The 17,721-nt window shown below is 42.7% G+C and overlaps 2 protein-coding genes across 6 annotated transcripts in view; both read left to right on the plus strand.

Moving 5' to 3' along the window:
- The window catches only part of LOC126068313 (ral guanine nucleotide dissociation stimulator-like), a 497,494-nt gene that overhangs the window by 86,712 nt on the left and 393,061 nt on the right, over positions 1-17,721 (plus strand). The window lies entirely within an intron of this gene.
- The window catches only part of LOC126068250 (collagen alpha-1(X) chain-like), a 112,055-nt gene that overhangs the window by 69,598 nt on the left and 24,736 nt on the right, over positions 1-17,721 (plus strand). The gene's annotated exons all lie outside the window — the stretch shown is intronic.

Raw genomic sequence — 17,721 nt, forward strand, 5'->3', positions numbered from 1 at the left:
TGCCACCTGAACAAAATTAGGATTCTGTTGGCATGGAAGAGGGGAGGATAGCTATAAAAATAGAAGTCATGGTTGTTATTCTCAAAGACCTGTAATGGCTTTGTAGAAACAAAACATACGCATGTACACTTGAATAATAATACCAGAGTTAAGAAAAGCTATAAGACAATAATATAAGTTACAGAGCAGACATTTTAGAGGCGATGGGAACTGTAGGGGTTTTCAGGAGGGCTGGTGTGAAGGACCATGCATCTCAGTTGAACTCTGTGGGTAGCCTTTTGCTTGCCCATGGTGCCATGCTAGCATCACCTGCCAGAGCAAACCAGTGTTCTGAGCGAGCGTCCAAATGAAGCGCCCTTGGCAGGATTGATGGGCAGCAAGTGGTGAACCTGGCCTGGCCCTGGGCGGATGAGAAGGTACTACAGGGACCGAGAAAGGGTCCCAAACACAGCTCCAGAAGTTAGTTTTATGAGTAGAGCATTTCCCTGGATGCCAGAAATAATAAGGATGGCCACCTGCCTGTAATTAATCCAAGTCTCCTTAGTCACCCAGACGTCATACAAGCTCTAAATTTGCCTCCAGAGAGTAAGGGGCCCTCACCCTGGAATTACTGGCAATTGCCTTTTGAAGTGAGATTTATTGACATGAATGATCCCAGTCCCCTGTGGAGTTGCCTTGACCACTGAGATGATAAATTTACCTTCTATGGCAGCAGTGCTCCTGAGGAATGAGTATAAAGTATTTGGAACGAGTATTTCTAGTTTTTATTTTAATTTGGTGGCTCTTGTGATATTGGTCCCTGGATCATTTGTCATTCAAGCTCAGCTTTATTTTTCTCACTAACAGGGTTCAACAACCTATTGGGACGCTGCTTTGAACAAGCATAAAAATCTACAATAGCACCTCTCCCATATCCTTAGGGCCTTACCACTTCCTTGTGTCTCACGCCTACTTCCAACTGCCAGTCTCCAATCTCTCTACCTGAGGGCTTTCTCTGAAACTGTAGAAAGCCTCTCTCTGCCCACACTGCAGGCCAGAGTGCCTGAGACTCATACCACCCTCCCTTCAGTGTAGCTATCAACCAAGGACTGATGGGATTTGACGAATATACATAGCTCCTCCACCCCTGTGGTAGGATAACCCTGACGTGTGTGTTACCCCACATGTGTGAGCATGTGAGGCATATGCCCATGGCTTGTTGCCTACCAGACCTTTGGCACTTCATCTCTTGTAGAATCTCTCTGGGCAGCTTCCTGGGCTGGACTCCTCTTTCTATCATTAATGAAATCTGGAGATAGCAATGCTTCTTCCCCTTGGTCTTCCTGGGGTTGCCAGGGCTTTTTCTTTTCCAGAGATAATTGATAACATTCCTCACTTCATGTGCGAGCCTGCTTAGGGGAACCAGTGCAAGGCAGATAGGAGAGAAGAACTCAACATGTTACCTAAGCTCCTGAATTTTCCCCAATACATCCTTGTTGGAAAAAAGAAACCAGTTCCTAAATTTTGGTGCCACTCTTTGGTCAGCTTTAACCTCAAAACAACCTCAAGAGATTATAAATTCTTTTTTGGGGGGGAATTTTTCATTAACACAGGTGAACTCCCCCTTTTTTCATAGATAGCCTTTTAGTAAAACCCAATGTGTACAGAAGAGAGAAGCTGGCTGCCTAGGCTTGGGCAATATTGATGGTTAGTCCACTCAGAGAGTCAAAGAGACAGAATGTCCCTTGAACATTAGGGAATCAAAAAGAGATTCCTAAGCACTCGGAAAAGTCATGTAAAAAGGAAGGTTTGAAAAAAGAAACAAAAGGAAACATGTACATGTACTAAACATCTATTCTGAGATGGGCACTTAGGGTTTTTTTTTTGAATCAGTTTTGCCAGTGTATGTCCTCTCCCTCATCTTCTAGGGAAGAGATTGCATACCTCTCGGGGGAGTTTCTTAGTTATCTGGGGGTGCTATAACAGAAATACTACAAGTGGATGGCTTTAACAAAGAGAAATTTATTTTCTCAGCCTAGTAGGCCAGAGGAAACCCTGGTGGTGTAGTGATTAAGTGCTACGGCTGCTAGCCAAAAGGTCGGCAATTCAAATCTGCCAGGCGCTCCTTGGAAACTCTGTGGGACAGTTCTATTCTGTCCTATAGGGTTGCTATGAGTTGGAATTGACTTGCCGGCAGTGGGTTTGGTTTAGTAGGCTAGAAGTCCAAATTCAGAGCATCAGTTCCAGGAGAAGGCTTTCTCTCTCTGTCGACTCTGGAGGAAGGTCCTTGCCATCAACCTTCCCTTGGACTAGGAGCTTCTCTTTGCAGGAACCCTGGGTCCAAAGGACACGCTCTGCTCTGTTAGCTACTTTCTTGGTGGGACGAGGTCCCCCTGTATCTCTGCTTGCTTCTCTTTCTTAAATCTCAAGAGAGATTGTCTCAAGATACAATCCAACCTTGTAGATTGAGTCCTGCCCCATTAACATAACTGTCACCTATCCCATCTCATTAACATCATAGCGGTAGGATTTACATCATGTAGGAAAATCACATCAGATAACAAAATAGTGGACAATCACGTAATACTTGGAATCATGGTTTAGCCAAATTGATACACGTATTTTGGGGGGACACAATTCAATCCATGAGAGGGAGCTATTCGTATTTCTTGTGGACCATGGAAAGTCCCATCCAGGGGATTTCCCCCTCTTTTCTGGAAATTTTGCTGACCATCTCCCATTCGCCCAAGATGATCCACAGTTCCTTGCTCCTGTATTCTTAGATGCCTGGGCCCCTATTTGTCTCCGATTTCCAGCTTCTATAAAGGGGCTCTTACCCCTGCCCCCTCCCTTTTTTTTATTCTTGCTTTGTTTTTTTTGGATTTCCCTGTCTGGGTTGACTTCTGGTTGCTCTGCCCAGTGTTCTAGTCTTGGGTTGATACCTGATATTATTGATTTTCTAACCAAAGAACTCCCTTTAGTATTTCTTGTAGTTTTGGTTTGGTTTTTACGAATTCCCCAAACTTGTGTTTGTCTGGAAATGTCTTAATTTCACCTTCATATTTAAGAGACAGTTTTGGTGGATATATGATTCTTGGCAGGCAGCTTTTTTCCTTCAATTTTTTAAATATGTCATACCGTTGCCTTCTTGCCTACATGGTTTCTGCCGAGTAGTCCAAGCTTATTCTTACTGGCTCTCCTTTGTAGGTGACTTTTCGTTTATCCCTCGCTGCTCTTAAAATTGTCTCTTTATCTTTGGTTTTGGCAAGTTTGATTATAATATGTCTTGGTGACTTTCTTTTAAGATCTGCCTTATGTGGAGTTCGATGAGCATCTTGGATAGATATCTTCTCATCTTTCACGGTACCAGGGAAGTTTTCTGCCAACAAATCTTAAACAATTCTCTCTGTATTTTCTATTATCCCTCCCTGTTCTGGTATGCCAATCACTCGTAGGTTATTTCTCTTGATAGAGTCCCACATGATTCTTAAGGTTTCTTCATTTTTTTTAATTCTTTTATCTGATTTTTCTTCAAATATATTAGTGCCAAGTGATTTATCTTCAAGTTCAGAAATTCTAGCTTCTACTTGCTCAGTTCTGCTCCTCTGACTTTCTATTGAGTTGTCTACTTCTGTAGTTTTATTGTTAACCTTCTGAATTTCTGATTGGTGCCTGTCTATGGATTTTTCCAGCTTATTAAAATTTTCATTATATTCCTGAATAATCTTTTTAATTTCTTCAGTTGCTTTATTTGTGTGTTCCTTGGCTTGTTCTGCATATTGCCTCATTTCCTTCCTGATGTTTTGAAGGGTTCTGTATATTAAACTTTTGTATGCCGGCTCAGGTAATTCCAGGAATGCACTTTCATCTAGAAGATCCCTGGATTCTTTGTTTTGAGAGCCTGGTGATGTGATCATGGTCTATTTCTTCATGCACTTGACATTGACTGTTGTCTCTGAGCCATCTATAAGTTATCGTATTAGTTTATGCTTGCTTACTGTGTCATATCTTCTTGCTTTGTTTTGTTTTGGCATACCCCTATGGGTTGCTTGAGCGAGCTAGCTTGATTATTTTCGCCTTTGGAGCTCTGACGTCCTGTCCCCAGATGGCTAAATCTGTTACCTGGTGTATCAGTCTAGGAGTCCATTCAGTTTTGTTGTATGAATTCAGGTCAGGTTTCCGGGTAGCTGATCATCAAGTGTGTGGTACAGGCTCTGTCCTACAGTCTTAGAGGGGCAGGGGTGATTGGCGTATATACTGGTATCTGACTGCAGGAGAGGGCCATGCTCTGAACAAGGCAGGAGGCTGAGAACTGACCCCCGAGTGTCTCTGAGGAAAGCACGTCCCTGTTTCCTAGGGTGTGCAGGTGGGTGGGTTCTGCAGACGCACCATGGGCACCTAAAGCTTTTGGTTGTAAGGACTGGGAGGCACCAGTTATTTTTGGACCCCTGTCGTGGGTGGCTGGGTGACCTGAGTGGAGCTACCAGTTCTTAGGTCCCTGATGTGGGTAGGTGAGGACCTTGTTTAATAGGCAAAGCAACGTCAATCATCAAACACCCACCTCTCCACTGCACAGCTGAAACGGCTGGAGTCTGCCAACAAGGGCTCATTCTCCCGAAATAGGCCCACACAGGTCCATGCAGAAGGTAAAGGTGCTCAAAGTCTACAGACGGTTTATGCCTGGACAGGGACTACTTCTGTCCTGAGCTCCCCCGGTTAGTGGAGCTGGCAAATTATCTTTTCCCACAATTGCAAATTTTTTCCTTACACCAAGGCCGGGAGCATGGCTCTAGGTGCTCAACAGTGCCTATCTCAGGCCCAGGGAATTCAGCTGCTGAAGCTGGCTTGGGGGTGAGTGGGCGTGGTAAAATATACGCAAGTACTTAGCTTTTGCCGAGAGCGCCGTTCTTCTCTGGTTCCAGAGATGTGAGTAGGCTGTGTGGCTGGCTGCTTCCCCCTGAGGAACTGTGGCCAAACCCTAGTACCAGCCTGCCGCTGCCGCTCCAGGAATGGTGCCTGAGGGCTCCCTGCGATTCAGGTCCACTAACTCCTCTCTGCTTCTGAATGGTCTCTTTCTCCGCCTGCCCCTCAGTTCGTTTTCTAAGCTTGCCTTTGAAGCTCAGAGCTCCCGGCTTGTCACAAATATACTCGTTTCACTTGTTTTTCTGGGTCTTTGTTGTAAGGAGGGCTTGCCGGAAGCGTTTGTCTATTCTGCCATCTTGGCTCCACCTCCCCCCTGCCCCTTTTACTGACCCATTTTGGACATAGCTATTCGGCTTAACTAGCCCTTTTTTCAGCTGCAAGCCTGGAGTCCTGCCCAGTGATAAGCACCAACCCTTCCTGCTTCTATTTCAAATATTGAGCCGCTCACTGTTCTGTGGGTCTGCTGCAGATTAACTGGGCTAGGCATTCTGTCCCAGACCCCAGGCTGCAGACTGGGTTCGAGTCTGCTCCACATGTCTTGTTCTGGAGCCCAGGCCAAAGGGTCAGCAGCTACCTAGAGTATGTTCTTTTCATGGTGGATCACCAGAGCACAAGGGAGCAACCCAGCCACGCAAGCACCTTTCAGGCTTCTGTTCACATCACGTGTCCAGCGGTTGCTAGATTGTGAATGATTTTACTGCAAGAGGATGACAAATACGGACTAATGAATCAGTGTATCAGGTAACCTGTGGTAATGTTGACATGTGTCTCTTTAAATAAAACTTTGTTCCCATTTGGGCTTTTTCAAGTAGCCAAAATAAATGTCTGTGTCACTGGGAACAGAGGAAGTGGGGAGAAGGAAGAAGTGAGAGTGAGCATGGCACATTTGCACTCTCAGGACACAGAATATCTACAGCTCCATGCAGGTGTGTTCCTGTATGTGTTTATTCATATGAGAAAGAAATGCAAAGGACAGGAAAGTTGTAAAACTGCTTTAAAGTTCATTCATTAACTTCAGAAAAGAAAGCCCTTCAAATTCCGAAAGACAGACCAACGCTTAAAGGCATATTAAAGGAGCACCTGATGCGCAAAAAAGTTCTTTTTAACTTTGACTAAGCAGTGTTTTTAAGGGAAACAATAGAAACCATCAGCTAAGATGCTGAAAAAACATCAATTAGAAAATTCACTTACAACTGATAAGTCCTTTGACTAATTCTCAGGGAGGGAGGGGTGGGAAAAAATTGGTGGATATACCAATATTTGTTGGCAAATTCTGACTTATCCTTTGGTAGCCACCAGTTGACAAAATTGACACTATTCAAAAACTTATGACTAGTCCCGTTATTGAAAAAAAGGAAAGAAAATTTGAGAGAGTCAGAGACATCCGGAAAAAGATGTTCTTGGTTTTCCCATAGTAACTACGTGTGGCTGAGTGCGCTGGGACACTTCTCTCCTGGGACCATTCCCGCAGCACGTCCTGGGCTCTACGTCTGTTGGCCACATGCAGCTCACATGAGCAGCCGCACATGTTCTGGGCCCCCAGCCACACAGCCCTCCTCATCTGTTGTCTCAGTTCGACATGAATTGCACACACTTTAGAACAGGGTCTCACCTATAAATACTTAATTATTTTGATCTTCAAAGCACTGTGCAAGGAATACTTCTCCTTTGCTGAGCATGCATGTCTGATCTTATTTTATGGCGTAGTTTTTCTTACTAATTATTGTTGTAGTTGTTAGTTGCTATAGGGTCAACTCCAACTCACGGCCACATCATATGCAACAGAATAATGTTGCCTGGTCCTGTGCCATCTGCACAATTGCAGGTGTGCTCAAGTGCATGATTGTGGTCACTGTGTATTTTGAGTGCCTTCCAACCTTCCATCTTCTAGCACTGTACTGGGCAATATGCTTTTGTGATCCATAGGGTTTTCATTGTCTAATGGTTTTCATCAAAGTTGAAAGTTTTCAGTGATTTTCTTTAAATATTCTTTTTGTCCCTTTTCCTCTCTCCTCTCCTCTGTGACTCCCATGATGTGTATGTTGGTTAGCTTGATGGTGTCCCACAAGACTCTGAGACTCTAGTCATTTTTCTTCATTCTTTTTTTTTTTTTTTTCTGTTCCTCAATGATGGCACTGGGTTTTTTGGGTTTTTCAAATTAGATAATCTTAATAGTGTTATCTTCAGGTTTGCTGATTCTTTTTTCTGCCAGTTTACACCTGCTGTGGAGCCCCTCAAGTGACTGTTTCCTTTTAGGACACAGGGTATACATGATGTCAAAAATACTTTGGTATTCACACTTAGTTGCTTAAATAAGTCAAACAATCAAACAATCATTTCTTGTGTAGCTCCTATAATGAGCCAAGCACTGCACCCTGGAGAATAAGAAAGGTGAGTGAAACTGTATTATTTAAGATTCTCACTGTAGAAGCAGACAGAAACTCACCTTAATCTTGTGTAGGCGAAAGGGAGACTTGTTGGGATGGTCCAGCAGTGCCCTGCACAGATCAAATGTAAAGATTGTGTGGGAATGAGAATGTCTCAGCCAACACCAACATGGATAGGAGACAATACCCAGAGAAGAATTCTTCTCCACACTTATATCAACCCTGATGCCTTGGCACCTATGGAACCCAGAGAAAACTCTGGGGAATGGGGAGATTAGAGTTCTACCACTTGAAAATTATAAAAAAGTAAATTAAAGAAGTAGTTTCTTGCAGGATTGAACTTGTAGCCTGAGATTTGTGCCTATCTCCCTTAAATGTTTACAAAATTGGTGTTACACCACACATTTATTTGTGGAAAAAAAAAAAAAAAAGGTTGTGGGCATTTTCCAATGTCCTTAATCTGATTTATGATATATTTCATCAACTAGATGTGTTATAATTTATTATGTCTCCTTATGTGGGACATATAGTTTCCAATTTTTTATTATTATAAATGATGCTGTGATAAATAATTTTCACATTAAACCCTGTCTGTCAGGCTTTTGCGGCACTGTCATTTCTCCTGTATTTATAGTATCTTTCTTGTTCTCGTTTTATCTTTATCCCATTTGAGCATTCAGTTAAATTACTTTATATTACGTTATATGCATTTTTTAAATGATTTTTTGTTGTGCTTTAAGTCAAAGTTTACAAATCAAGTCAGTCTCTCACACAAAAACCCATATACGCCTTGCTACACACTCCCAATTACTCTCCCCCTAATGAGACAGTCGGCTCTCTCCCTCCACTCTCTCTTTTCATGTCCATTTTGCCAGCTTCTAGCCCCCTCCACCCTCCCATCTCCCCTCCAGGCAGGCGATGCCAACATAGTCCCAAGTGTCCACCTGATCCAAGAAGCTCACTCCTCACCAGCATCCTCTCCAACCCATTGTCCAGTCCAATCCATGTCTGAAGAGTTGGCTTTGGGAATGGTTCCCGTCCTGGGGCAACAGAAGGTCTGGGGGCCATGACCACCGGGGTCCTTCTAGTCTCAGTCAGACCATTAAGTCTGGTTTTATGAGAATTTGGGGTCTGTATCCCCACTGCTCTCCTGTTCCCTCAGGGGTTCTCTGTTGTGTTCCCTGTCAGGGCAGTCACTGGTTGTAGCTGGGCACCATCTAGTTCTTCTGGTCTCAGGCTGATGTAGTCTCTGGTTCATGTGGCCCTTTTTGTCTCTTGGGCTCGTAATCGCCTTGTGTCCTTGGTGTTCTTCATTCTCCTTTGATCCACGTGGGTTGAGACCAATTGATGCATCTTAGATGGCTGCTTGCTAGTGTTTGAGACCCCAGACACCACTCTTCAAAGTGGGATGCAGAATGTTTTCTTAATAGATTTTATTATGCCAATTGACTTAGATGTCCCCTGAAACCATGGTCCCCAGACCCGTGCCCCTGCTATGCTGGCCTTTGAAGCATTCAGTTTATTCAGGAAACTTTACATTATGTGCATTTTTAATGAGGCGCTCCTCAAATCCTTCCTGGAACAAGATAAAACACAAATAAATAAATAAATGCAGAATGCCCATATTTGTAAAACAAAAATCAGGATGCTCATTGTGACAAATAGGAGTTCACAGGGATGAAATTGCCCAGATAGTCTAATGGATCTAGGAGTTACAGAAACTTAGTCACAGAACACTTAAACACTCAAGGCTCCCTATTTGTAATACAGGGATGATAATAATACCTTCTTTATAGAACAGTTTTGGTTTTATAGAACAGTTAAACCTAGAAAACCCAGTGTTGTCGACTTGATTCTGACTCATAGCGACCCTATAGGACAGAGTAGAACTGCCCCATAGAGTTTCCAAGGAGCGCCTGGGGAATTCGAACTGCCAACCCCTTGGTTAGCCGCCGTAGCACTTAACCACTATGCCACCAGGGTTTCCATAGAACAGTTAGGAGGACTAAATGAAATAATTATGTATACCAATTAATATAGTGTTTGGCTCCTCATAAGTGCTCCATAAGTGTTATTATTAGTAGTATCATTGATGGCCATTCAAAAGTAACCAGTGGCAAACAGGAAGTAATGCGACCACCTACTTAAGTGACCAGATGACCCTGCTGGCCACCGCAGCATTTTCTGGAGAATCCAGCTCTTGATTTTAACCCTTCTTCAGGGCTTTCACAAATTATAACTCTTTTGGTTTGAGGTAACAAAAACTCAGGTCAGACTAATACAAGTAAAAAGGAGATTATAACATGGAGATGGAAATTTCCCCTGGAATCTAGTGGCAGCAATGATTTGGGCCTCAGGATCCCAGTGGGACCATGGACTTGAAAGCCTTCACGATTTGTCACCGTGGCTTGCTTCTGCTTCTCTCTGGGGTCTTCGTATCTTTTCTCTCTTGTAATGACTGGTTTCTCCTCCTACTTAGTCTACACAGAGGAACACGGCCACCATTGGACCAAGGTTTTACGTATAGCAGGTTCAGCAGCCTGGAGAGAAACCCAACCCTGGGACCAAAGTCAAGGTCTAAAGCCCAAATTCCTAGTGGTCAGGTTAATGACCACCGTCTTTCACTTTGTGGTACTTGGTGACTTGTGTGTTGCCGTGATGGGGGAAGCTATGCCACCAGTGTTTCAAATGCCAGGAGAGTCACCTGTGGGCACGTTTTAACAGAGCTTCCAGACTAAGACAGACTAGGAAGAAAGGCCTGATCTGCTTCCAAAAAATTAGTGAAAACCTTATGGATCACAACAGAATATCGTCCAACTTGCTTGCTTTGGACACCTCTGTGCCACCTGGGCTCCCGACACATCATCAGAAGGGATCGATTGCTGGAGGAGGACATCATGTTTGGTAAAGTAGGGGGCCAGCAAGGGTGAGGGAGACCCTCAGGTGAGATGGATGGGCAGAATAGCTGCCATGACAGACTCGAACCTGCTGGTACCAGGCATCGTTTTGCTCTGTTGTATGTAAGGTTGCCCTGAGTCAGAGTTGACTTGACAGCAGCTATTTATCTATCTATGATTGATTAGCCTACACTGGGATGGGTACCTGTCCCGGAATCAATCACTTGTAGCTAAAGGAGCTACACTGTTGCATAGACTGCTGCCATGATAACCATGTGGCTTGGTTCTCAGAAAATGGAAAGGCAAAATCCAGAAAAGTAAGGACTAAAGTCAGATAAAGTAATAGGTAATAGATGTTCGTTACAGTCCCTCCTCCCTGCCATCTTCCTGTGGTCATTGAGAAAGCAGTTTATGCAGGAGCCCAAACACTCATCCGGGGAGTGGGAATTGATTACTAGACTTGGTCATTATTCCCCTTAGCTTGTAGGCATACCTTCCTCTGAGTTCTCTCTGTTTTTCTCTACCTGTGCCCACTCTCCAGCCTGTGGGCAAAGGAAGGCTTGCCGAGTGCTCCAAGTGAAAGGTGCTGTCACATTTTACAAAGCCCTTAGGACCACCACTTGGAACACTTTGGTCCTTTGTGTCCTGAGAGCAAGCACCTTGGTGCTCGGTGGAGGTGTCTTGAAGAGGTGTTAAGCACCAGCTCACAGAGGTGGTGAGGTGGTGTGTTTTAGAGCCTAACCTGCTATCAGGGAACATACAGATTTTGTTATTTCCGTATTAGCAGCTTCCTCTCTGTGGACTTTGTCACATGAATTTCGGAAGGATGGAGTGTTATTCTGATTGACACCTTAGAATCATTCTTTGTGGCACAGTCACAAATATTCCCAGATCTTGCTGGCTGCTGCGAAGTCTGAGCTGCTGGAGACAATCTCTGAGTGTCACCTGACACAGTGTGTGAGGTCGGGGCTGGCTGAGCTGCTTGTCTGGACACAAAGCCAGAGCATTATGTGACCTGCAGGAGGCCCATCGCCCTGGAGCCTGCCCAGGAGGGAGACTGACACATGGGGGTCATTCCAGGGAGCCTTTTCCCCTTCACAGAGCAGAGCAGTCCTGACACTTCTGGAAGAAAATGACAGGGACCGTGCTCAGAAAAAGGAGGGACAGTGTTACCACTGCTTTCTGGACAGCCCTTTCTTTGTGGATTCGTATCAGTATTATTTTACCCACCTTATCTAATCGGCTTCTATTTTTTGTTCTTTAATAAAGGGAAGAAAGGCAACTCTTTCTTAATGAATTCCTACTGTGTGCTACAAGAGGCGGGGTGTGTGCCGGAGATGGTTTGTACAGGCTCACAAAAGCCAGTTGTTTGCTTTCCAGGAAGTTTGCAAGAAACTGTTAAATGTGGCCTTAATCAAAAATTAAAATATGATGACATAATTAAAAATTAAATAAACTATATTAAAGCAGAAGAAATACTCAAAACTCATCACTTTTTAATTATTAGACTACATTTTACTGTTACTTATGCTGTAGCAGTTATTTATGTCTATGGTATCTGTATGTTGGGAATATTGTATAATAGCTTGCTACTGTGCAACTCTGTCATATTGGTGGCTTGGAATTGGCTATGGTGGCGGTGTTTAAGTGGTACAAATAGTTTGCGATCATCTACTAACCTAAAGGTTTGGTGGTTCAAACCCACCCAGCAGAGGCACAGAAGAAAGGCCTGGCAATCTGCTTCCATAAAGATTACAGCCAAGAAAATCATAGGGAGCAGTTGTACTCTGTAACACATGGAGTCATCGTGAGCCAGAATTGACTGGATGGCAACAAGGTTTCTCTAGTCAGTATTTGTACCACAGAAATCAATAAACCCTACAAATCCGGGCTCGATTTATTGCTTTGTTGATTGCCTGGCCTTACAAAGTGATGGAAGAGTGTTAATAACATGATTAAACTTAAAAATGTGTCATGTCTGTAGCCGTTACGTTAGGAATAGCACAAAAAATTATGGATCTATTTTTCCAGTATTCAAAATTATTACTGGATTCAGCAAAGAAGTTACTCATGTCATTGACCAAGGAGTGAAATTCTCCCATACATTTTTGTTGTTTCACTTTTGTCTTAGTCATTAAAAAAAAAAAAATGTCAACCAGCATATCTGTGTCATGATGTTGTTGTTGGTCGGTGTCATGGATTTCTCTCATACTCCTACTCTTAGCGACCCCATGTGACGGGGTAGAACTGCCCCATAGGATTTTTTAGGCTGTTAATCTTTACGGGAGCAAATTGCCAGGTCTTTCTCCCATGGAGCTTCTGGGTGGGTTCAAACCACTGCCCTTCAGTTAGCAGCTGAGCACTTCACCATTGTGCCACCAAGGCTCCTATCCATGTCATAGCTACATTTATTTGTCAGTTGCAGCCCTACTTTGGCTATGGATACAATGGCAAAAATGAATGAAAGCATTTCATGAAGAAATAATTAATGATGAATATCATGTATTTTATTAGTAGTGAATTCTGTGCTACACATCCTTTCTATTGATAACATTTATAATAGTTATAATGTATAACACATATACATGCACAGTTTTTGGAGAGACAGTTTTAATTTTTAGCTTTCTTAGCTATTAGTTACTCTGCCGTGAGTGTATTTCCCTCCTTATCTCACTCTCCAAGACCCAGTTCAGAGACAAATTTATTCCTTCTTTGGGGTCCTCTAGATTGGTCACAGCCCTTTCTCAGGTGCATTAGGCAATATGCAGGTCCTGTGCAGAAAATAGAGATTTCCTAGAACAAACACAGCTGAAGGGCAGGGACCTTGAATTATTCCGCACTGAAACTCTAGAGCTGAGCTAAGGGTTTGGTACCTAAACCCATTGCCATTGAGTTGATTCTGACTTATAGCGACCCTGTAGCACAGAGCAGAACTGCCCCATAGGGTTTCCAAGGAGCAGCTAGTAGAATTGGACTGCCCATCTTTTGGTTAGCAGCCGAACCTTAACCACGGAGCCACCAGGGCTGTGTAAGAGGTACCCAAAAAGTATTGCTTGAAAAAAATAGCCAGAGCCTTGTGGGCTGAGATGCAGATAAAGAGAAGAGTAGGAGATCATATATATAGAAAAGGGACAATCAAGAAAACTATAGACCATCTTTTTTTCTTTAATTAATAGACTATTTTTGAGACTTTATAGAAAAATTGTGCGAAGTACAAAGATCCTATACACTCCCTTTCCCCCACTACTTAATAATTATTAACATCTTGCATTAGTGTGTTACATGTGTTATAATTGATGAATATTGATACATTGCTATTAATTACAGTCTATTTTTTTTTTATACCTTACATTAGTGTTGTTCAGTCCTGAGGGTTTTGACAAATGCATAATGTCATGTATCCACCATTACAGTATCATACAGAATGGTGTAACTGCCCTAAAAATGCCCTGCGTTCCACATATTCAGCACCCCCACCCCATCCCGTCAACCACTGATCTCTTCACTGTCTCTGTAGTTTTGCCTTTTCCAGAATGTCATATAGTCTCAATCATACGGTATGTGGAATTTTCAGACTGGTTTCTTTCACTTAGTGATATGAGTTTAAGGTTCCTCCATGTTTTTCCCCGGCTTGTTAGCGTGTTTCTTCTTATTGCTGAATGATATTCCATTGTATAGGTATACTGCAGCTTATTTATCCATTCGCCCGTTGAAAGACATCTTAGCTGATTCGAACTTCTGGCAATTATGAATAAAGCTGCTGTAAACATTTGTGGGCAGGTTTTTGTGTGCACATAAGTTTTTAACAGTGTTGGGAAAATACAAAACAGGACGATTGTTGGTCCCTGGTGGCACAAACGGTTTGAACTCGACTGCTAACTTCAATATTGCTGGTTTGAACATACCTGGCAGTACTGTAGAAGAAAAGGCCTGGCAATCTGCTTCCATAAAGGTTACCGGCAAGAAAACCCTATGGAGCAGTTCTATTCTGTAACACATGGGGTTGCCATTAGATGGTACTAACAATGACTACAACATGTTAAGGCTGTTTAGCTTTGTAAGAAACTGCCAAACGGTTGTCCAACGTGGCTGCACCATTTTGCTTCCCCACTAGCAAGAAAGGAGAACTCCTGTTGCCCTGTATCCTCCCCAGCACTTGGTGTTGTCAGTGTTCTAGCTTTTAGCCATTCTAATAGACGTATAGTGGTGTCCTGCAGTCTTGCTATAGTCACTTATTAGCGCTAAGATTTTGTTGATTCTTTGGGATTTTCTACATAGACAATCATGTCATCTGTGAACAAACACAGTTTTATTCTTTCCTTCCTAATCTGCATACATTTTATTTCCTTTCCTTGTCTTTTTGTATTAGGTAGGACCTCCCATATGATGTTGAATAGCAGTGGAGAACAGGAACATCCTTGCCTTGTTTCTGATTTTAGGGGAACATCATCTAGCTTCTCACCATTGAGTGTGATGTGAGCTGTAGGTTTTTGTAGGTGTTCTTTATCGGGTTGAGGAAAAGTCTTCTCTATTCCTAGCTTGCTGAGATTTTTTTTTTTTAATTATAAATGGGTGTTGAATTTAGACCCCCCTTTTTTTTTTCTTAAATATAAATTTCCTTAGGATTCCTAAAGGTGACAACCTGTGTAAAATACAGCCAAGCTTTGGTTGACAAAAGCCCGATGAATGAAAACCCTTGATGAAGTGGAATTGTTTGGAGGTGATCAGGTGTAGAGAAGCATGAGACAAGTCACAAGGTAACCAGCACAACTCAGCTCAATGCCAAATCCGTCCCGATGGTTTCCTTTATAACACTCATTGAACATTTTCTTGAACGTGGCAGGCACTGGGTTTTCCATGCATCATGTGTGTAAGGGAAGTGCCAATGGAACATTAAAAGCTCAGGAGGACTTAGTCTTACCCCAGCCTGTATGTCCTGCTGCATATCCTGGCTGCAAGCTCCTCTCCAACCCTCTTGGTGGGACCTGGATGCTAGCTCTCCTAGTCAAGAGGTATTTCCAGTCTTTAAAATCCAACCATTGTTGACAGGCTGTCTAAGTTTCCTGTTCAAAGAGTGTACAGTGATTTATTTCCCCAAAATACATACCCAAGCAGGATCAGATTTCCCTGAGGCTAGCCAGCCATTCCTCTGAGATGAGCAGTTCCCAACAAACTTGGAAAGAAACACAAAGATCTTTCTCTGCCTTCCACTCCCTCCATCACAGTTAGTCATAACCCCAGAAGAGGTCAGCCGGAAGCTGTCCAGTCTCCAGCAGACCCCAGTGCAGGGTAGGTGTGTCAAAGACAGCAGAACAATCATTTACATTCCCCCCATCCTTTCTGCCATGTCTTACATGCCATTCACTCAACAGAGCCCCACAATAGGCAAATTAAAATGTCAGGGTGTGGGTCATCATTTCTCCCCTGGATTATCACAGCGGACTCCCTGCTTCTGTCCTTGCCCCTTGCAAGTCTGTTCTCAACTCCGAGACCAGAGGGGTCCTGTTACATGGCACATTAGAACATGCCACTCCTCTGCTCAGAACCATCCAATGACCCCACTTCAATCAGACGTAAAGCCAAAGACTTAAGATGGCTAAAGGCTCTACATGACGGACCCCGTAGTACCCCAATCCCGCACGTAGCTGATTTCTTTTGTTTTAATGTCAGTGGTTTTGGTTGAGGTATGTTTTGTAGACTACAGTTACCTAGGATTGCTCATTACCTGGAGGCTTCATATAATGGTTTATATTTTTGTGTATATAACCTTTTTAAAAAAATAATTTGTTTTATTTTTTGTTGTTTTGAGAATAAAAAAATTAAAAAATTGAGAATATATACAGCAAAAACATAAACCAATTCAAGTTTCTACATGTACAATTCAGTGTCATTGATTACATTCTTCAAGTTGTGCAACCATTCTCACCCTCCTTTATTGAGTTGTTCCTCTTGCATTAACATCAACTCATGGTTCTCTAATATTCCTATCTAATCTTTTGACTTGCTATTATCAGTTTGGAAACCCTGGTGGCATAGTGGTTAAGTGCTATGGCTGCTAACCAAAAAGTCGGCAGTTTGAATCTGCGAGGCGCTCCTTGGAAACCCTGTGGGGCGGTTCTACTCTGTCCTTTAGGGTTGCTATGAGTCAGAATTGACTCGACGGCAATCGGGTTTTTTGGGTATTATCAGTTTGACCCCACGTAGATCGATCTTAAAAGAGCATAACACTCAAGGTAGACATTCTTTACTAGATAAGCTAAATTATTGTTTGGTTTTAAGAAGATTTCAGGGGATATTTTTGGTTTAAGGTTTAAAGATTATCTCAGGGCAGTAGATTTGGGGGTTCATCCAGGCTCCGTGGATCCAGAAATTTGGATTCTGTGAGAATTTGAAATTATGTTCTGCATTTTCTCCCTTTTAATCAGGACTCTTCTATAGTGTCTTCGATCAATATATTCAGTAATGGTTATGTAGCTGATTTCTTACTAGTCTCTCCCTTACTCCGTCCCCGCCACAATCATCTTCTTGCTGTTCCTGACACTCACCAGGCATACACCCACCTGGGGACTTTGCCCTTATTGGTCCCTCTCTCTGGAACTCTTCCCTCAGATATCCTCACGGCTCACTCCCTCATCTCCTTCAAGTCTTTTTGCAAATGGCACCTTCTCAATAACATGTGTGGCACTAGTTAAAACTGCAGTCTGCTTTCTTGCCCTGTGTTATTGTCCCTTCTCACCCTGTTCTATTTTTACCATAGAATTTATCACTTTCTATCATACCATATCATTTACATATTTATTATGTTTATTGTTTATCTTTTTTCAGTAGAATATAAGCTCCAAGAGGGCAGAATTTCTGTTTGTTTTTTTTTTTTTTTTTGTCTTTTGTTCACTGATGTATCTCAAGTGTTTAGAACTGTGCACGGCAGAGTCAGAGCCCAATAAACATTTGTTTAGCACATTACATCCCATTTTAAAGATGAAGAATCTGAGTCTCAGAGAGGCTAAATGGCCTGCTCAAAGTTACAAACATTAGTGAGACAACTTGGAATAGAAATCGGTTTCCCCCACGTCAGAACCCATACCCACTTTCTAATCCTGGCTTCTCTATCATGGACAACTGGATTTTTTGGGGAAAGTTCTAAGGAGTTCTCTCTAGAGAGAGCTGCCCTTGGGCTTTGCTGGATTTACTTGTTGGTCAAGACCAAGAAAGCCATTTAAAAACTTTAAAATGTGGCTTTTTGCAGTTAAGTTTTTTTTTTTTTTTGGAAATTGTCCTTTTATTTGGATAATTTTATGTACATATGTTAATACTTGCAAAATAAACTTACAGCAAGGAATTTTTGTTGCTGGTGGTGGAGGAGGAGAGAGAGGTGTGGTTGAGCAGGAATATAGAAACTTTAGCTGAATCATGTGAACTGCTCTGATAATAAAGCAGGTAGCTCCTTTCTGACAGAGGGCCTTGGGAAACTGAATAGAAGATGACTTTCCTTTTAAGAGACAGTTTTGCTGAGTCATTGTCCATCTCTGAATTCC

The sequence above is a fragment of the Elephas maximus genome, chromosome 27 (assembly GCF_024166365.1).
Source record: "Elephas maximus indicus isolate mEleMax1 chromosome 27, mEleMax1 primary haplotype, whole genome shotgun sequence".
Classification (NCBI taxonomy): domain Eukaryota; kingdom Metazoa; phylum Chordata; class Mammalia; order Proboscidea; family Elephantidae; genus Elephas; species Elephas maximus.